We start from the raw sequence: 15,161 nt of genomic DNA on the forward strand, positions 1-15,161 counted from the left end.
AAAACTGATGGACGTCATTTTGATCTTTAGTCAGGAAAGAATCTTGTCTCTCTTTATGTTAATATATTTTCTTGTCAGATTCTGGCTGGAGGTTGGGGGGTGTGGGGGGGGGGGGCAGGGGGGAGGGGAGATGGGGGTGGGGGTGGGCATGGTGTGAATCTTTGTAGGCTCTTCTACCAGTCATACAATCAGGTGCTAAGCGTCAGACAATGAAATACAACCACTGGGATTCTGCAACTGTTGTCGATCCCTGCTGATGGAAATTCTGGACAAGTCACATTCCAGAGTGAAACCTGGCTTGATAGAGCTTAAATTTTAATGCTGTGGTTTCTTTTTAATCATGGTGGTCAGTCACTGAACATACACATGATCCTGTCAATACACTTTTAACAAAAGAACATCAAAGTTTGTGACACAACAGGAAAATAAACACAAAACTTTTATGAAATACAAGAACTATTTGGAAAAGACTTATTATTTGAATATCAGAAACAAAGATCCAATCATTTTACTTTTACCTTACGGATAATCAAACCTCAGTGAACAGTCACACTGACTCCACTTTAAAGGTCCTTGTTTAGATGGCATGATTGTAATTGGATTATTTTTGGCAAATTTTTGTGTTTACTCAATGCTATTTCTTTAGGTAATAAGACCATAATAGAAGGAATGGGATGAGACCATTCGGCCCCTTAAGCTTGCTCCACCATTCAATAGGGACACCAATCCTATGTTGATAGAATAAAATAGAATAGAACAGAACAGAATGGAATAATATAATCTATACATTTGCCCCAGTGAGTCTTCCACAACCCTCCAAAGTGCATTCCACCCAGACCTAGTCCCAATCCTATCCCCATAACCCTACATCTACCACGGCAGATCCACCTGGCCTCCACATTCCTGGACACTAGGGAACAATGTAGCATGGCCAATATACTGTGGGAGGAAACTGGAGCACCTGAAGGAAACACTTGTAGGTAGAGGAATATGTGCAAGCTCCACACAGACAGTTGCCCAAGGCTGGAATCAAACTCAGGAACCTGGCACTGTGAGACAGAAGTCTAACGAAGTGGCTAACAGAGCCACTGTGCCACCCCTATGTCCACTTTCCTGCATTGTCTCTCTCTAACTCTTGATTCTTCTAATAATCAAGAATCTTTCACTCTCAGTCTTAAATACACACAGCTCTCTTTGTGGCAAAGTGTTTCAAAGCTTTACAACTTGCTGAGAGAAGAAATTCCTCTTCATCTCAGTTTTAAATTGCACCCCTTTATTCTGAGACTATGTCCTCTGGTCTTCCCTGAGAGGAAACATTCTCTCACTATTTATCCTGTCAAGCCCCTGAAGAATCTCACATGTTTCAATGAGATATTAGCCAGGGAACACGGTGATGTGCTGAAGTTACAGGCAACAGGAAGCTAAGGGTCATTTTTACAGACAGAACACAGATGTTCTGCAAAGCAGTTACTCAGGCTGTGTTTCATTTCAGTATTGTACAGAAAACCATATTGTGAGCAGTGAAGTGCAGGTAAATCACTGCTTCATGTGAAAGATGAGTCTGGGGCCTTGGATTGTGAAGAGGGAGGAAGTAAATGGACATGTGTACCACTTTCTGCTATTGCATGGGGAAGTGTTGGGAGTGGACTAGGCTGTCAAGGGAGAGAAAGGGAATATGTGTCTGATGATAGTATCCTGCACATGATGTAGAGTACATAAAACATTCCTTGCTCCATTATTACTCTGGTCCTACCCACAACTCTTTCTCTGATATATTGATGACATTATCTGTGCTGCCTCCCTCTCTTGTGCAGTATTGGAAAAGTTTATCAATTTCTCTTCCAATTTCCACCTTGTTCTCACCCTCACTCGGTCAATCTCCTTCCCTTCTATGACATCTCTGCTTCCATTTCTCGGGTAGGCTGGCCACCAATATCCACTACAAACCCTGTGACTCCCACAGTTACCTGGTCTATACATCCTCTCATCCTACTTCCTGTAAAGACTCATAGAATCCCTACAGTGTGGAAACAGGTCCTTTGCCCCAACAAGTCCACAACAACCCTCCAAAGAGTAACCCATCCAGACCCATTCCCCTATCCTATATTTACCCCTGACTAATGCACCTAACCTACATATCCCTGAACACTATGGGCAAATTAGCATGGTCAATTCACTTGGCCTGCACATCTTTGTGACTGTGGGAGGAAACCAGAGCACCTGGAGGAAACCCATGCAGACACGGGGAGAATGTGCAAACTCCACTCAGAGAGTCGCCTGAGGCGGGAACTGAACCTGGGTTCCTGGCGTTGTGAGGCCGCAGTGCTGACGACTGAGCCACCATGCTACTCTCCATCCCATTCTCCCAGTTATTAAATCATCAGTAAAGTAGTGGAAAAGGTTGTTCAGCAACAACCTGATCATGGACATTAAATTCAGATTCTGCGAGGGCAGTCAACTCCTTACAGCTTTGGTTCAAATAATGATAGTTGAGCTGCAAAGGTGAACATAAGGCTGACCTCTTTTTAACTGTTCACAGTTCGGAAATAAAATAGCATTTTATTGATTAAGATGAGTTGTTCTTTTGCAGTAGGAGTGGCAGTTGAAGTAAGTTTTCATAAATGGTAAGCTCCAGGAAGGCAGGAAATGGATGAGTTGGCCTAGGTTAACCAAAATGGCAACGGGTGTGGTCTGATATAGCATTCCTTTAACATTACTCCTCTGAAATAACCTTCTGGGATAAAATCAAGTGAATCTGATCAGAAGTATTGCGAATTTGCACATGCCGTGAAAAATAATTTTAACAATTTTAATTAGTCTTGTATATTCTAGTACTAACTCAATCTAAAGGAATATCTGAAGAAGCCTATGCATCTCATACAAATGTTTCTGATTTGGCTCAGGGGTGTTATGCTGTTACATTCTTGGGTTTCACAAACACGCAAGTGCATATAGGGTACAGTGAAAGCTTTTTTGATCATGTTCTCATTTGAGTTATTCAAATTTGATCCAAGCTCAGGCTGGATTTTTTTATTAACTGTTAACCTATACAGGCAGCCCTGGGTTGTGAACAGTTGCTGTGCTTGAATCCATTCATAAGTCTATTTGGAACCAAGTCCGAACACAATACAGGACAATATAAAGTAATCGTTCCTAAGTACAAGGAAACATGTCCCATGTTGGATCTTTAAAATTATTATTAATGCACCCCTGTATAGGATCACAATAATAAGTACAAATATTTATATTTCGGACATTGTATTTATATATAGTATTTAGTGTTACACTGTCCATAATGGTAAAGTTATGAAGCAGGAGGCTCCAAGCTGTACAAAGTGCACTACCACATGACAACAGAGGTCATAGTGATATCACAGCTTACTTCAAAGGCTCATCTAAATAATCAACAAACCCTATCGCTTTCTCTTTTCATAGCTTTTTTTTAACATTATTAGCGGAAGCCTTTAATTAAAAGTATTCAAATTAAGATTGAATATGTTTTGAATATCAGGATGGCTTTTTGGAACAAGGGAGCAGGCTATCCTGGACTTAGTGCTATGTAATGACTTAATAAAAGATCTTAAAGTAAGGGAACACTTCGGAGGCAGCGATCATAACATGGTAGAGTTCAGTCTGCAGTTTGAAAGAGAGAAGGCAAAATCAGGTGTAATGGAGTTACAGTTAAATAAAGGTAATTACAGGGGCATGAGAGAGGAGCTGACAAAAATCGACTGAAAGCAGAACCTAGTGGGGAAGACAGTACAGCAACAATGGCAGGGGTTTCTGGGTGTAATTGAGGACACAGTACAGATGTTTATCCCAAAGAATAAGATTATCTGGGGGTGGTTGGGGGGGTGGGGGGGAAATTAGACAGCCAAGGCTGACAAAGGAAGTCAGGAAATGTATCACAGAAAAAGAGAGAGTCTATAAGGTGGCCAAGAGCACGAGGAAATCAGAATATTGGGAAGACTACAAAAACAAACAGAGGATAACAAAGAGAGAAATAAGGAAGGAGAGGATCAAATATGAAGGAAAGCTAGCCAGTAATATTAGAAATGATAGTAAAAGTTTCTTTCAATACATAAGAAACAAGCAAGAGGCAAAGCTCCAAATTGATGCAGGAAGGCTCCTGATGGGAGATAAAGAAATAGCTGAAGAACTTAATAAATACTTGTGTCACACTTCACAGTGGAAGACATGAGTAATATCCCAACAATTAAGGAGAGTCAAGGGGTAGAGTTGAGTATGGTAGCCATTACAAGGAAAAGTGCTAGAAAAGCTAAAAGTTCTAAAAATTGATAAATCTCCTGGCATGGATGGGCTACATCCTATAGTTCTGAGGGAGGTGGCTAAAGAAATAGCGGAGGCATTGGTTATAATCTTCCAAAAATCACTGGAGGCAGGGAAAGTCCCAGATGATTGGAAAATCGCCATTGTAGCCCCACTGTTCAAGAAAGAATCAAGACAAAAGATGGAAAATTATAGGCCGATTATAGGTTGTAGGTAAAATTCTAGAATCCATTGTTAAGGATGAAATTTCTAAATTCTTGGAAGTGCAGGGCCGGATTAGAACAATTCAGCATGGATTTAGTAAGGGGAGGTCATGCCTGACAAACCTGTTAGAATTCTTTGAAGAGGTAACAAGTAGGTTAGACCAGGGAAACCCAGTGCATGTTATCTACCTAGATTTCCAAAAGGCCTTTGATAAAGTGCCTCATGGGAAGCTGCTGAGTAAGGTGAGGGCCCACGGTATTTGTGGTGAGCTACTGGCGTGGATTGAGGATTGACTGTCTGACAGAAGGCAGAGAGTTGGGATAAAAGGTTCTTTTTGGAATGGCAGCTGGTGACAAGTGGGGTCCCGTAGGGTTCACTGTTGTGGGGCGCAACTGTTCACTTAATATATTAATGATCAGGATAAAGGGACTGGAGGCATTCTGGCAAAGTTTGCTGATGATACGAAGTTAGGCGGACAGGCAGGTAATTCTGATGAGGCAGGGAGGCTGCAGAATGATTTAGACAGTTTTGGAGAGTAGTCCAAGAAATGGCTGATGAGCAAATGCGAGGGCTTGTACTTTGGAAAAAAGGATACAGACATGGACTATTTTCTAAATGGTGAGAAAATTCATAAAGTCAAAGTACAAAGGGATCTGGGAGTGCTGGTCCAGGATTCTCTAAAGGTTGACTTGCAGGTTGATTCTGTGGTTAAGAAAACAAATTCTCTCAGGAGGGTTGGAATGTAAAAGCAGCGATGTGCTACAAGTCTTTACAAAGCTCTAGTTAGGTCCCATTTAGAATACTGTGTCCGATTCTGGGCTCCAGACCTCAGGAAGGACATACTGGCACTGGACAAAAGTGAGGACTGCAGATGCTGGAAATCAGAGTCTAGATTAGAGTGGTGCTGGAAAAGCACAGCAGGTCAGGCAGCATCTGAGGAGCAGGAAAATCGACATTTTGGCCAAAAGCCCTTCATCAGGAATGAACTGATGATTCCTGATACTGGCACTGGAGCTTGTCCAGTGGAGATTCACACAGATGATATCTGGAATGGTCGGCCTAACATTCGATGAACAGCTGAGAATCCTGGGATTGTATTCATTAGAGTTTAGAAAGTTGAGGGGAGATCTAATAGAAACTTACAAGATAATGCATGGCTTAGAGAGAGTAAATGCTGGGAATTTGTTTCCGTCAGGCAGGGATACTAGAGCCCGTGGGCACAGCCTTAATATTAGAGGGGGTCAATTTAGAATGGAAATAAGGAGATATTTCTTCAGCCAGAGAGTGATGAGCCTGTGGAATTCATTGTCACAGAGTGCAGTGGAGGCTGGGACGTTAAATGTCTTCAAGGCAGAGATTGATAAATTCTTGATCTCACAAGGAATTAAGAGCTATGGGGAGAGTGCGAGTAAGTGGCATTGAATTGCCCATCAGCCATGATTGAATGGCGGAGTGGACTCAGTGGTCGAAAGGCCCTACTTCTACTCCTATGTCTTATGGTCTTAAAGTCTAAGATCTGAAGAGTCAGATACCATAGGATCAACTTCTGAAAATAACAAAATTGGCCTGTTAAGCACCTGTCATAAAATTTACTCCTGGCGTGAGGATTGATAGGAATATCTGAAGCAGAAAGAGATTCATCTTCTAACCCAATTGGAGAGGGTTAATAATATTCTTGAGAAAGCTGATAAAATTCTGATTAAAATGTTGTCCAATCTTCTTGGCATGAAACTTCAGTAGGTAGAGAAACTTCGGAAAATTTTCACAAAATGTCGTCCAGTTGTTTTCAGATGAAAACTCACATCCCTGAAGAGACTGAGGTAAAGCCTCACAAAATGAAATGTAATAATCAGCTGATCATGGCACTTCCTTTACTGGAGAAAAGCATAACTGTTGAAGTGGGAAGGGGAAGACCTCATTGGCTCTTCATTGTGCTGTGTGGCACTGCTCTCTCATTAAATACATCTTTTGCTAACTCCTTCTTAACCATCACAAGCTTTCATCCATCTTCAACAATTGATTCCCTCTTCTCTTAAGCATGCATTATCAATGGCCAGTGAATCTCCACTGAGAGGCCAATGCTGGAGAATGTTATATTATTTTGTTCTCCCTTTCAAAAAGAACATCTTCACATTTTCCCATATTGTACTCTATTTGCCAAGTTTTGTCTATTTACTTAACCTAACAATAGCTCTACATACCCTGTTTGTATCCCTCTCACAACCTGCCTTTCCACGTATTTTTGTGTTGTCTACAAATGCGGCTACAATACATTCACATCCTTCCTCCAAGTTTAAGTCTGTGTTATATGTTTTGATAAATTTTGACTGAATCAGATAAAGTTGGAAAATTAATTCAGAAGTTTGAGTTATTATTATTCCATATTTGCACATGATTAGTAGATTAACATAATCTACATTAGCATGATGAACATTTTCAAAATCAAACATGATCTGTTTTGTATCTGAGAAGTCACAAATGGTGCTGAACATTGTACAATCATCAGCAAACATCCCCACTCTGACCTTATGATGGAGGGAAGGTCACTGATGAAGCAGCAGAATATTGTTGGCCCCACAACACTACCCTGAGGAAGTCATACAGAGATGTTTTGGAGCTGAGATGACTGACTTCCAGCAACCACAACCATCTCCCTATGTGTCAGGTATGATGCCAACTAGCAGAGAGATTGCCTCCTGATACCCACTGATCCAGGTTTGTTAGGGCTCTTTGATGCCAGCTCAGCTGAATGCAGCCTTGATGTCACTCTCACCTCACCTCTAGAATTCAGGGTTTTTGTCCATGTTTGAACTAAGCCTATAAATGATGTCAGGAGCTTGGGTGGCCCTGGTGGAACCCAAATTGGGCTTCAGTGAGCAAGTTATTGCTGAATAGGTGCTGCTTGATAGCACTATTGATGACACCTTCCAAAACTTTACTGATGATCGAGACTAGACTGATGGGGTGGTAATTGGCTGGGTTGGAATTGTCCTGCTTTTTCTGTGCAGGACATACCTGGGCAATTCTCCTTATTGGTGGGCAGATACCAGTGTTGCCTGAAACAACTTGGCTAGGGGACTGGCAAGTTCCGGAGTACAAGGCTTCAGTACTATTACCAGAGTGTTGTCAGAGCTCAAAGCCTTTGCAGTATCTGGTGTCACCAATCATTTCTTGATATCGTGTGGAGTGAATTGAATTAACTGAAGACTGGAATCTGGGGACCATTGGACAAGGCTGAGTTGAATCATACACTTTGTGCTGAAAATTATAAATCCCTTCTCTGGGGAGACAGAAGTTTTTCCTTGGGGCTCACTGCTGAGTCTGTCTAATATATTAATGGCTAGTTGTAAGTTTGCTCACTGAGCTGGTAGATTTGTTCTCAGATGTTTTGTCACCATGCTAGGTAACATCATCAGTGAGCCTCTGATGAAGCATTGGTGTTCTATCCTGCTTGCTATTTATCTGTCTTGGTCTGTTGTGGTGGGTGCTATCACTTCCGGTTCTTTTTCTGAGGGGTTGGTAAATGGTGTCCAAATTGATATATTTGTTAATGGAGTTCCAGTTTGAATGCCAGGGCCTCAAGGAATTCCCATGCGTGTCTTTGTTTAGCCTGTCCCAGGATGGATGCATTGTCCCAGTCAAACCTGTGTCCCTTTTGGTCTGTGTGTATGGATGCTAGTGATGGCCAACTATAATAGCAAGTGGAATAAAACTTGTGCTTCATCAGAGGCTTACTGATGATGTTACCTAGCATAGTGACGAAATGTCTGAGAACAAATCTACCAGCTCAGTAGCAAACCTGCAACTTGATCCACAAATCTTTGCCAAAATCACAAATATTAATGGCAAGTCAGGTAGGCCTCTGAGAAGATGGTATAGCAATTGTCATTGTTTTCTGTTCATGTTGTAGCAAGAGATGCCCCATTAACAGCTCTGTTATTAATCCACTGTGCCATGGCTGTAACAAAAGAGATTATTTCAGAAATGTCTATGGAAGCAATAGAACAGTCCTGGCAATCAGAAAAAAGAACAAAAATAAATCTTTACAGCCTGTCCATATGTAAAGAAATATATGATATTGAAAACCAAATGTATTTTTCTGGAGAAAGTCATAGATCCTCAAGATGACTTCTGTTACTCAAGTAATTTTCTTAACTACAAGAAGACTCCTTTAGAATAATTACCAAGGTTGATGTGTCCATTCTTTCTGATATGGTGCCATGGCTCAAGTCTCACTTTTCTAAACATCATAAGATCTGACCGTGAGGTCTAGGAGTTATTTCATGGATGCTAAGAGACTGCTGTATGCTCTCCAAATTGACATAAGTTTACCTAGATTCTACATTTTATTTTTAATCAACAAAATTATTTCAAGAAGGGAGAAGCTTGTTTAACCTTCTTTCTTTAGCAGCAGTATGATAATACACTTTCTTGATAACATTCATCGATAGGACCACAGCTGAACTTTTTGGATCTTTCATTCCTTTTTCAGGAAAGGCTCTGTGAAGTGTCCAGGACGTGAAGGTGGCCAGCTGCAGGATGCTGTGTTAGACCTTCCCTTATCTTTGGCAATGAAACAGGCACACAAAGTAGGGGCCACCACTGCTGATGATTTGATGATGGAGGAGGTTATAAATTCAGCAATGCTCTTTGAAGCCAGCACAGACATTGACAACCATCTTGAGATTTCTGTTGACCCTTTTGATGTTTCTCAGTCCTTCACTGGTTACACTAGTATAATGATGCCTCTGATACACAGTCTCACTGAACACTCGAATGTCATATTGTAATATGCTTAGTTGAAATAAATAGTAAGTATTGAATAAAGATTGTAGTTCACAAGAATGAGGACAACCTCACTTCTCTCTCCAACTTTAGTAAGATCTCACTACAAATTGTACTTTGAAGTACAGACAGGCTCCATGTTTTATTCCATTATCATGATGTAATTTTTATATCAGTCAAATGGTGCATGTACATTGTATTAAAATATTGCCCTTTTGTTCTGATTAAGTACTCTTCCAGCATCCAAGTCAAAAATGGAAAGCAGAGACAGTACTGTTGTTTTATTCTGTCATGCCCACAGACTATGACATTTTGAATCTATATAGTAGTTGAGTGGTCATTTAGGAGGATTCCAATATGCCTCCCAAGCGGAGACTGGTTTATTCTGACTTATATTATGATGCTGAATCATTAGAATCTCTTTGAAAGTAAATTAGAGTTAGCCAAGTGATAGAAAACACGAGTACTCAGTTTCTCCATGAACATCCTGAGATCAATAGAATTACTTCTTGTTTTCAAATAAACCACAACTAGCAATTCATAATTATTGCAGAATTCTAGGAAATTTTATTACAAACATCTTAATTTACTACTTTCCAAGATTTTATATGTCATGGTCATGTATTTATTGCTTTTTGGAATTGTAGAGTGAAACAGTAGAGTTTTCAACACAATTAGTTCTGTGGACAGCATTGCAGTTTAAGAATTGATTCAAGTTATTTGTTCTTAGTGTATGGAGCTCAGTTAGGCCAAGAAAATATCAGCATATTTCTGATCCAAAAGCTTTTATGCAACATTTTTGTTCTTAGTTTTCACTCTTAATTGTCTGCATTTTTTTTCTGTGAGGGCAAAGGGTGAAGAGCTCCCTGTAGATCATACTCACTCTGTTGATTCTGTGCTGCTTCAGAACTCTTATCATAGCCTTCAATGAAATGGGTTTCACATATTCAAAAGCTCTTGTAGCCTCATATATAAACTGACACGGTGACGGTGGTATTCCACACAACGCAAGTACTAATCTCTCCTCTGCCTCCGTTAGTGTCTTCTTCTCCTTTGAACTTCAACTTGTTCCATCCTCCTTTTTCATTTTTTCAAAATATTTCTGAGCTATTCAATCTACAGGACTCACCCTGAGTTTCTCCCAGAGATACCTTTTATCTTTCCTACTTTAGCTTAGGGGAATTTGGAAATGATGGTCTCCTCACAACATTGCAACTTTTGCCTCCTTGGTAGTAGAGTTGTCAGGGGATGAAGGTGTTTTCAAAATAGGTTTGGTGAGTTGCTATAGTATCTCTTTTGTATTGTACCTACTACAGCCACAGTACTCTGGTGACAGATGAGATATATATATTGAAACCAGAGGAGGAATGACCAAACAAACAACTGTCCTGTCCAGGAAGAGTTCAACTTTTGAATGTTGGTGCAGCTGTAATTATCTAGATGAATGGTATCTTTTTCTTTATACTATTGACTTGATGTTGACTGATGTAGAGTTTGTGAGGCGTCAGGAGATAGCCATTCATTACACGGTATCCAGCTTATACTTTCCTTTTCTGGTCTGATTTTGCAAAGATGCCCTTTGAAATAGCATTTATTTAGTATATTCCTTGTTTGTTCTAGTTTTTATTTTCAGATTTGATCATTGTGGTGAAGTTCCGACTCCAATAAAAATTCTCATAATGGTGTAAATGGCATAGGAAATGCAAGCCTTTTCATAAATCGGTGGTTAGTGGGGTGGTGAGCAGTGGGGACAGGGGTTATTGTTGGCAAGTTGCATTCCCTTCAATTAACATGTTAATTTCAGCTCAGACTTCATCATTTAATCCACAATGGATTCATGAAATTTGTCCAAACTGTGTGGTCATGTGATGATTATGGCAATTTTAAATTCATGGTTTTGGTCTCTTTCTCAAACCACTTTGGTCCCTGAAAGTTCCAGATATCAGACTGAATATTGTTCAAAGATGAATAATTCATATTTAAACATTGTGGTAGGAACAACAGTGACTATGTATTTTCGTCACTGTACACTTCGATATATGAAGGACTGTGAAATTATAAATGCAAATTACTTTTTTCTCACAGGTGTTTCTTTTCCCTAACGGTCCTACATTTCCCAACTGCAGTGAAACTGATTCTTCTTGCTGGTTAATTGCTTGTTTTGTGTGTACAACTTTTGAATGTTGGTGCTGCTGTAATTACCTAGACAAACAGTGTCTTTTCCTTTACACTATTGACTTGATTTACTGATGAAGAGTTTTTGAAGAGTCAGGAGATAGCCATTCATTACACGGTATCCAGCTTATACTTTCCTTTTCTGGTTTCATTTTGCAAAGATGCCCTTTGAAATAGCATTTATTTTGTATCCAAATCCATCAAAGTTTTACTTGCACATCCACTAATATCATTTATTGTATCCGTTGCTCCCGATGCGGTCTCCTCTACATTGGGGAGACTGGGCGCCTCCTAGCAGAGCGCTTTAGGGAACATCTCCAGGACACCCGCACCAATCAACCACACCGGCCCGTGGCCCAACATTTCAACTCCCCCTCCCACTCTGCCGAGGACATGGAGGTCCTGGGCCTCCTTCACCGCCACTCCCTCACCAGCAGACGCCTGGAGGAAGAACGCCTCATCTTCCGCCTCGGAACACTTCAACCCCAGGGCATCAATGTGGACTTCAACAGTTTCCTCATTTCCCCTTCCCCCACCTCACCCTAATTCTAAACTTCCAGCTCAGCACTGTCCCCATGACTTGTCCGCACTTGTCCTTCCTGCCTATCTCCTTTTCCACCTATCCACTCCACCCTCTCCTCCCTGACCTATCACCTTCATCCCCTCCCCGACTCACCCATTGTACTCTACGCTACTTTCTCCCCACCCCCACCCTCCTCTAGCTTATCTCTCCACGCTTCAGGCTCACTGCCTTTATTCGTGATGAAGGGCTTTTGCCCGAAACATCGATTTCGAAGCTCCTTGGATGCTGCCTGAACTGCTGTGCTCTTCCAGCACCACTAATCCAGAATCTGGTTTCCAGCATCTGCAGTCATTGTTTTTACTTTATTTATTTTGTAAGTTCCTTGTTTGCTCTAGTTTTTGTTTTTAGATTTGATCATTGTGGTGAAGTTCCGACTCCAATAAAAATTCTCATAATGGTGTAAGATTCATAGGAAATGTAAACCTTTTCATAAATCGGTACACAGAAGAATGCCAAATATCCTATTGTGCCTGTGTAGTATCTCCAAATGAGTATCAGGACTTAGTGCCATTCTCCTGCCGGTTCCCCACACCGTTGCTTTGTTTCTCTTCAAATAATTATCTGATAGTATCCTGAATGTCTCAACTGAACCTGATTCCAGTATGCTTTCAAGCAGTGTGTTTCAGATCTGAAGCTGTTGTGTGAAAAAGCTTTTTTTTGCTCACATCACATTTACTACTTTTGCAAATTACTTTAAATCTATGCCCTGAGTGGGAACTGTTTCTCCCTACCTACTGTATCTAAATCTCCCCTAATTTTGAAAATTTATAAATGCATTTTTATTGACACAGTGACAAAATTGCATGATTTGATTTGAGTTCAGAATGTATTGTAAATGTAATTTATTCATTTTACAATATTCTGGTATTTAAACTCTGTCAAATGATGCAAGCACCTCAGGAGTTCAGGCTACCTTTTAAAATAGTTAAAGAATTCCAAAATAGAACCTGAATTACTGTTATTTAGAAATGCAACCTTGGATGAAGGTAATACTGCTGTAAGCTGATAGTTTGATTCTGCATTATTAATAACACATAATATAATCTAAAACCAGCCTACTAATATTAATTTTGCCAAATCAAGAATAGCAATGCAAGATTTAATGTTTAGTAAAGCAGCTAAAGCTCATTTTCGCTACAGCTATAAGGAGAATGTACAGTTGGTTGATAAAAAAGATTCATCTTGAAAATTAATGACACTTTGCACAATATGCAACATGGAACTGGCCATATCTGTTTAAAAAAAAACTGATTAAAAGTAAGAACAAAATAATTTTATCCAGACTAATTTATCATGGCTCCATTATGCTAGATTCCATCATGTGGAACATACTAGGTATTGTGGCATACAAATAGAGTCATAGCGTCATAGAGATATACAGCACGGAAACAGACCTTTCGGTCCGACTTGCCCATGCTGATCAGCTATCCCAGGTAAATCTAGTCTTATTTGCCAGTACTTGGTTCATATCCCTCTAAACCCTTCCTATTCATAAAACATCCAGATGCCTTTTAAATGTAATGATACTAGCTTCCACCACTTCCCCTGACAGCCAGACACGCAACACTCTCCTCTTGTCCCTTAGGTCCCTTTTAAATCTTTTCCCTGTCACCTTAAACCCATGGCCTCTAGGTTTTGACTCCCCCACCGCATGGAAAAGACCTTGTCATAGCCTTTCTTTACCCAAGCTTGTTATTATGCTTTAATTTCAGCAAAAGCATGTAAGTAAACTGCAATAGTACCATTCCAACTGAAATAATTGGAATAATTTGCTGTTTATTTCATTTTTTTCTTTTCCACCTCAAGTGTGAAATAGTGGGAGTTAAATTTTAACTAAAATACACAACAAATGGACAGAGAAAACATAAAAACCTAATCAAAATTACTCTCCCACCACAACAGTCCGGATTTATCCCCGTACATAGTCCGGATCTTTCCCTACGCCATAATCTTACACTGAATATTTCAGAAACTAGAAGTTATTTCTTGGTCATTTATTGTTCAATATTAAACACCATAGAGAGAAAAATATAACTCGGACCACAAAGTCAGTTTTCATAAATAACCCCATTAACCAATTTTAAAATGTTCTGCTAGGTTAGCTGATCTTGAAAAACTACAAATCGAATGTTAACTAAAGTAATTCTTCCAAGAAGTGAAAGTTATAAACAAAACCAATTCTTAATGAAGAAGTTTAATTTGCAAAACCTTGTATTAGCTTGGCATATTATAAAACACAACCTACCTTATACAGAAGACATCTATAAACTATTTAGCACATGAGCAATGCATGTTAACCTCAAGGATCACTGTTGAAAATAAAATAAACATATTTCGTTAGTGCTGGAAAATTAATAAAATGTTAAATGTTATGAAAAGTTGTGCTAACTATTAATGAATAGAGTATTCTTTCAAATTAAGGGATAAGACTTCGTGTTGTAAGACCTCTCAAACAGATTATAATCAAAATACGTACTTTAAGCTCTTATTCAAAGAGACATTTAACTGCAGCAAAACATTAAATCGGTACTTTATGACTTCTGTATAATACCTTGTCGTAAAAACTTATCCTTTGGGTACAGGTCTGCGTCATTACCTTCCATTAGCTCATCTAAATAATAAGGTTAGTGTTCTATTTGATTTCAAAAGTTTAAAATAAAATATTGGAAGTATTTGTAAAAGATACACAATATGATGTGGGGGATAGGGGAAGCAATAAACTAAAAACATGTCACAAACAGGCCTTATGACATATCTTGGCCTGAGGCTATTTTCACTTGAGAGAATATGTGGTCATAAAGGACTTTCAGAATTTTAGGACCAGGTGAAGATGTACCAAGTGCCACTCTTACTAACTCCCAGGCAAGCTGCAGGAAATTTCTAAAAATACCTTTTACAAGATCATCAATTTATTAACATTTCAAAGAAATTCAGCTGAACTTGTTAGCATCTCTCCTGCTTAGATTCAGTTATATGTAGGAATGTATTCAAATATTAAGAAAACTCTTAATTAGATTTTGTTTTGGTTTCTTATATAAACTCCTCACCACAAAAAAAACTTAACTGTAGATGTTCTCCATTATCTCTACTACAGTTCAAAGCTGTTGCAGTTACTTGATTAATA

The 15,161-nt window shown here is 39.5% G+C and overlaps 1 long non-coding RNA gene across 1 annotated transcript in view; it reads right to left on the reverse strand.

Moving 5' to 3' along the window:
- Positions 1–14,330, reverse strand: part of LOC140463008 (uncharacterized) — a 37,699-nt gene extending 23,369 nt beyond the window's left edge. Inside the window, exon 1 of the long non-coding RNA XR_011954572.1 lies at positions 14,283–14,330. This is a non-coding gene — a long non-coding RNA (uncharacterized lncRNA). The remainder of the gene's footprint in view (positions 1–14,282) is intronic.
- Positions 14,331–15,161: the final 831 nt, after the last annotated feature.

The sequence above is a fragment of the Chiloscyllium punctatum genome, chromosome 37 (assembly GCF_047496795.1).
Source record: "Chiloscyllium punctatum isolate Juve2018m chromosome 37, sChiPun1.3, whole genome shotgun sequence".
Taxonomy (NCBI): domain Eukaryota; kingdom Metazoa; phylum Chordata; class Chondrichthyes; order Orectolobiformes; family Hemiscylliidae; genus Chiloscyllium; species Chiloscyllium punctatum.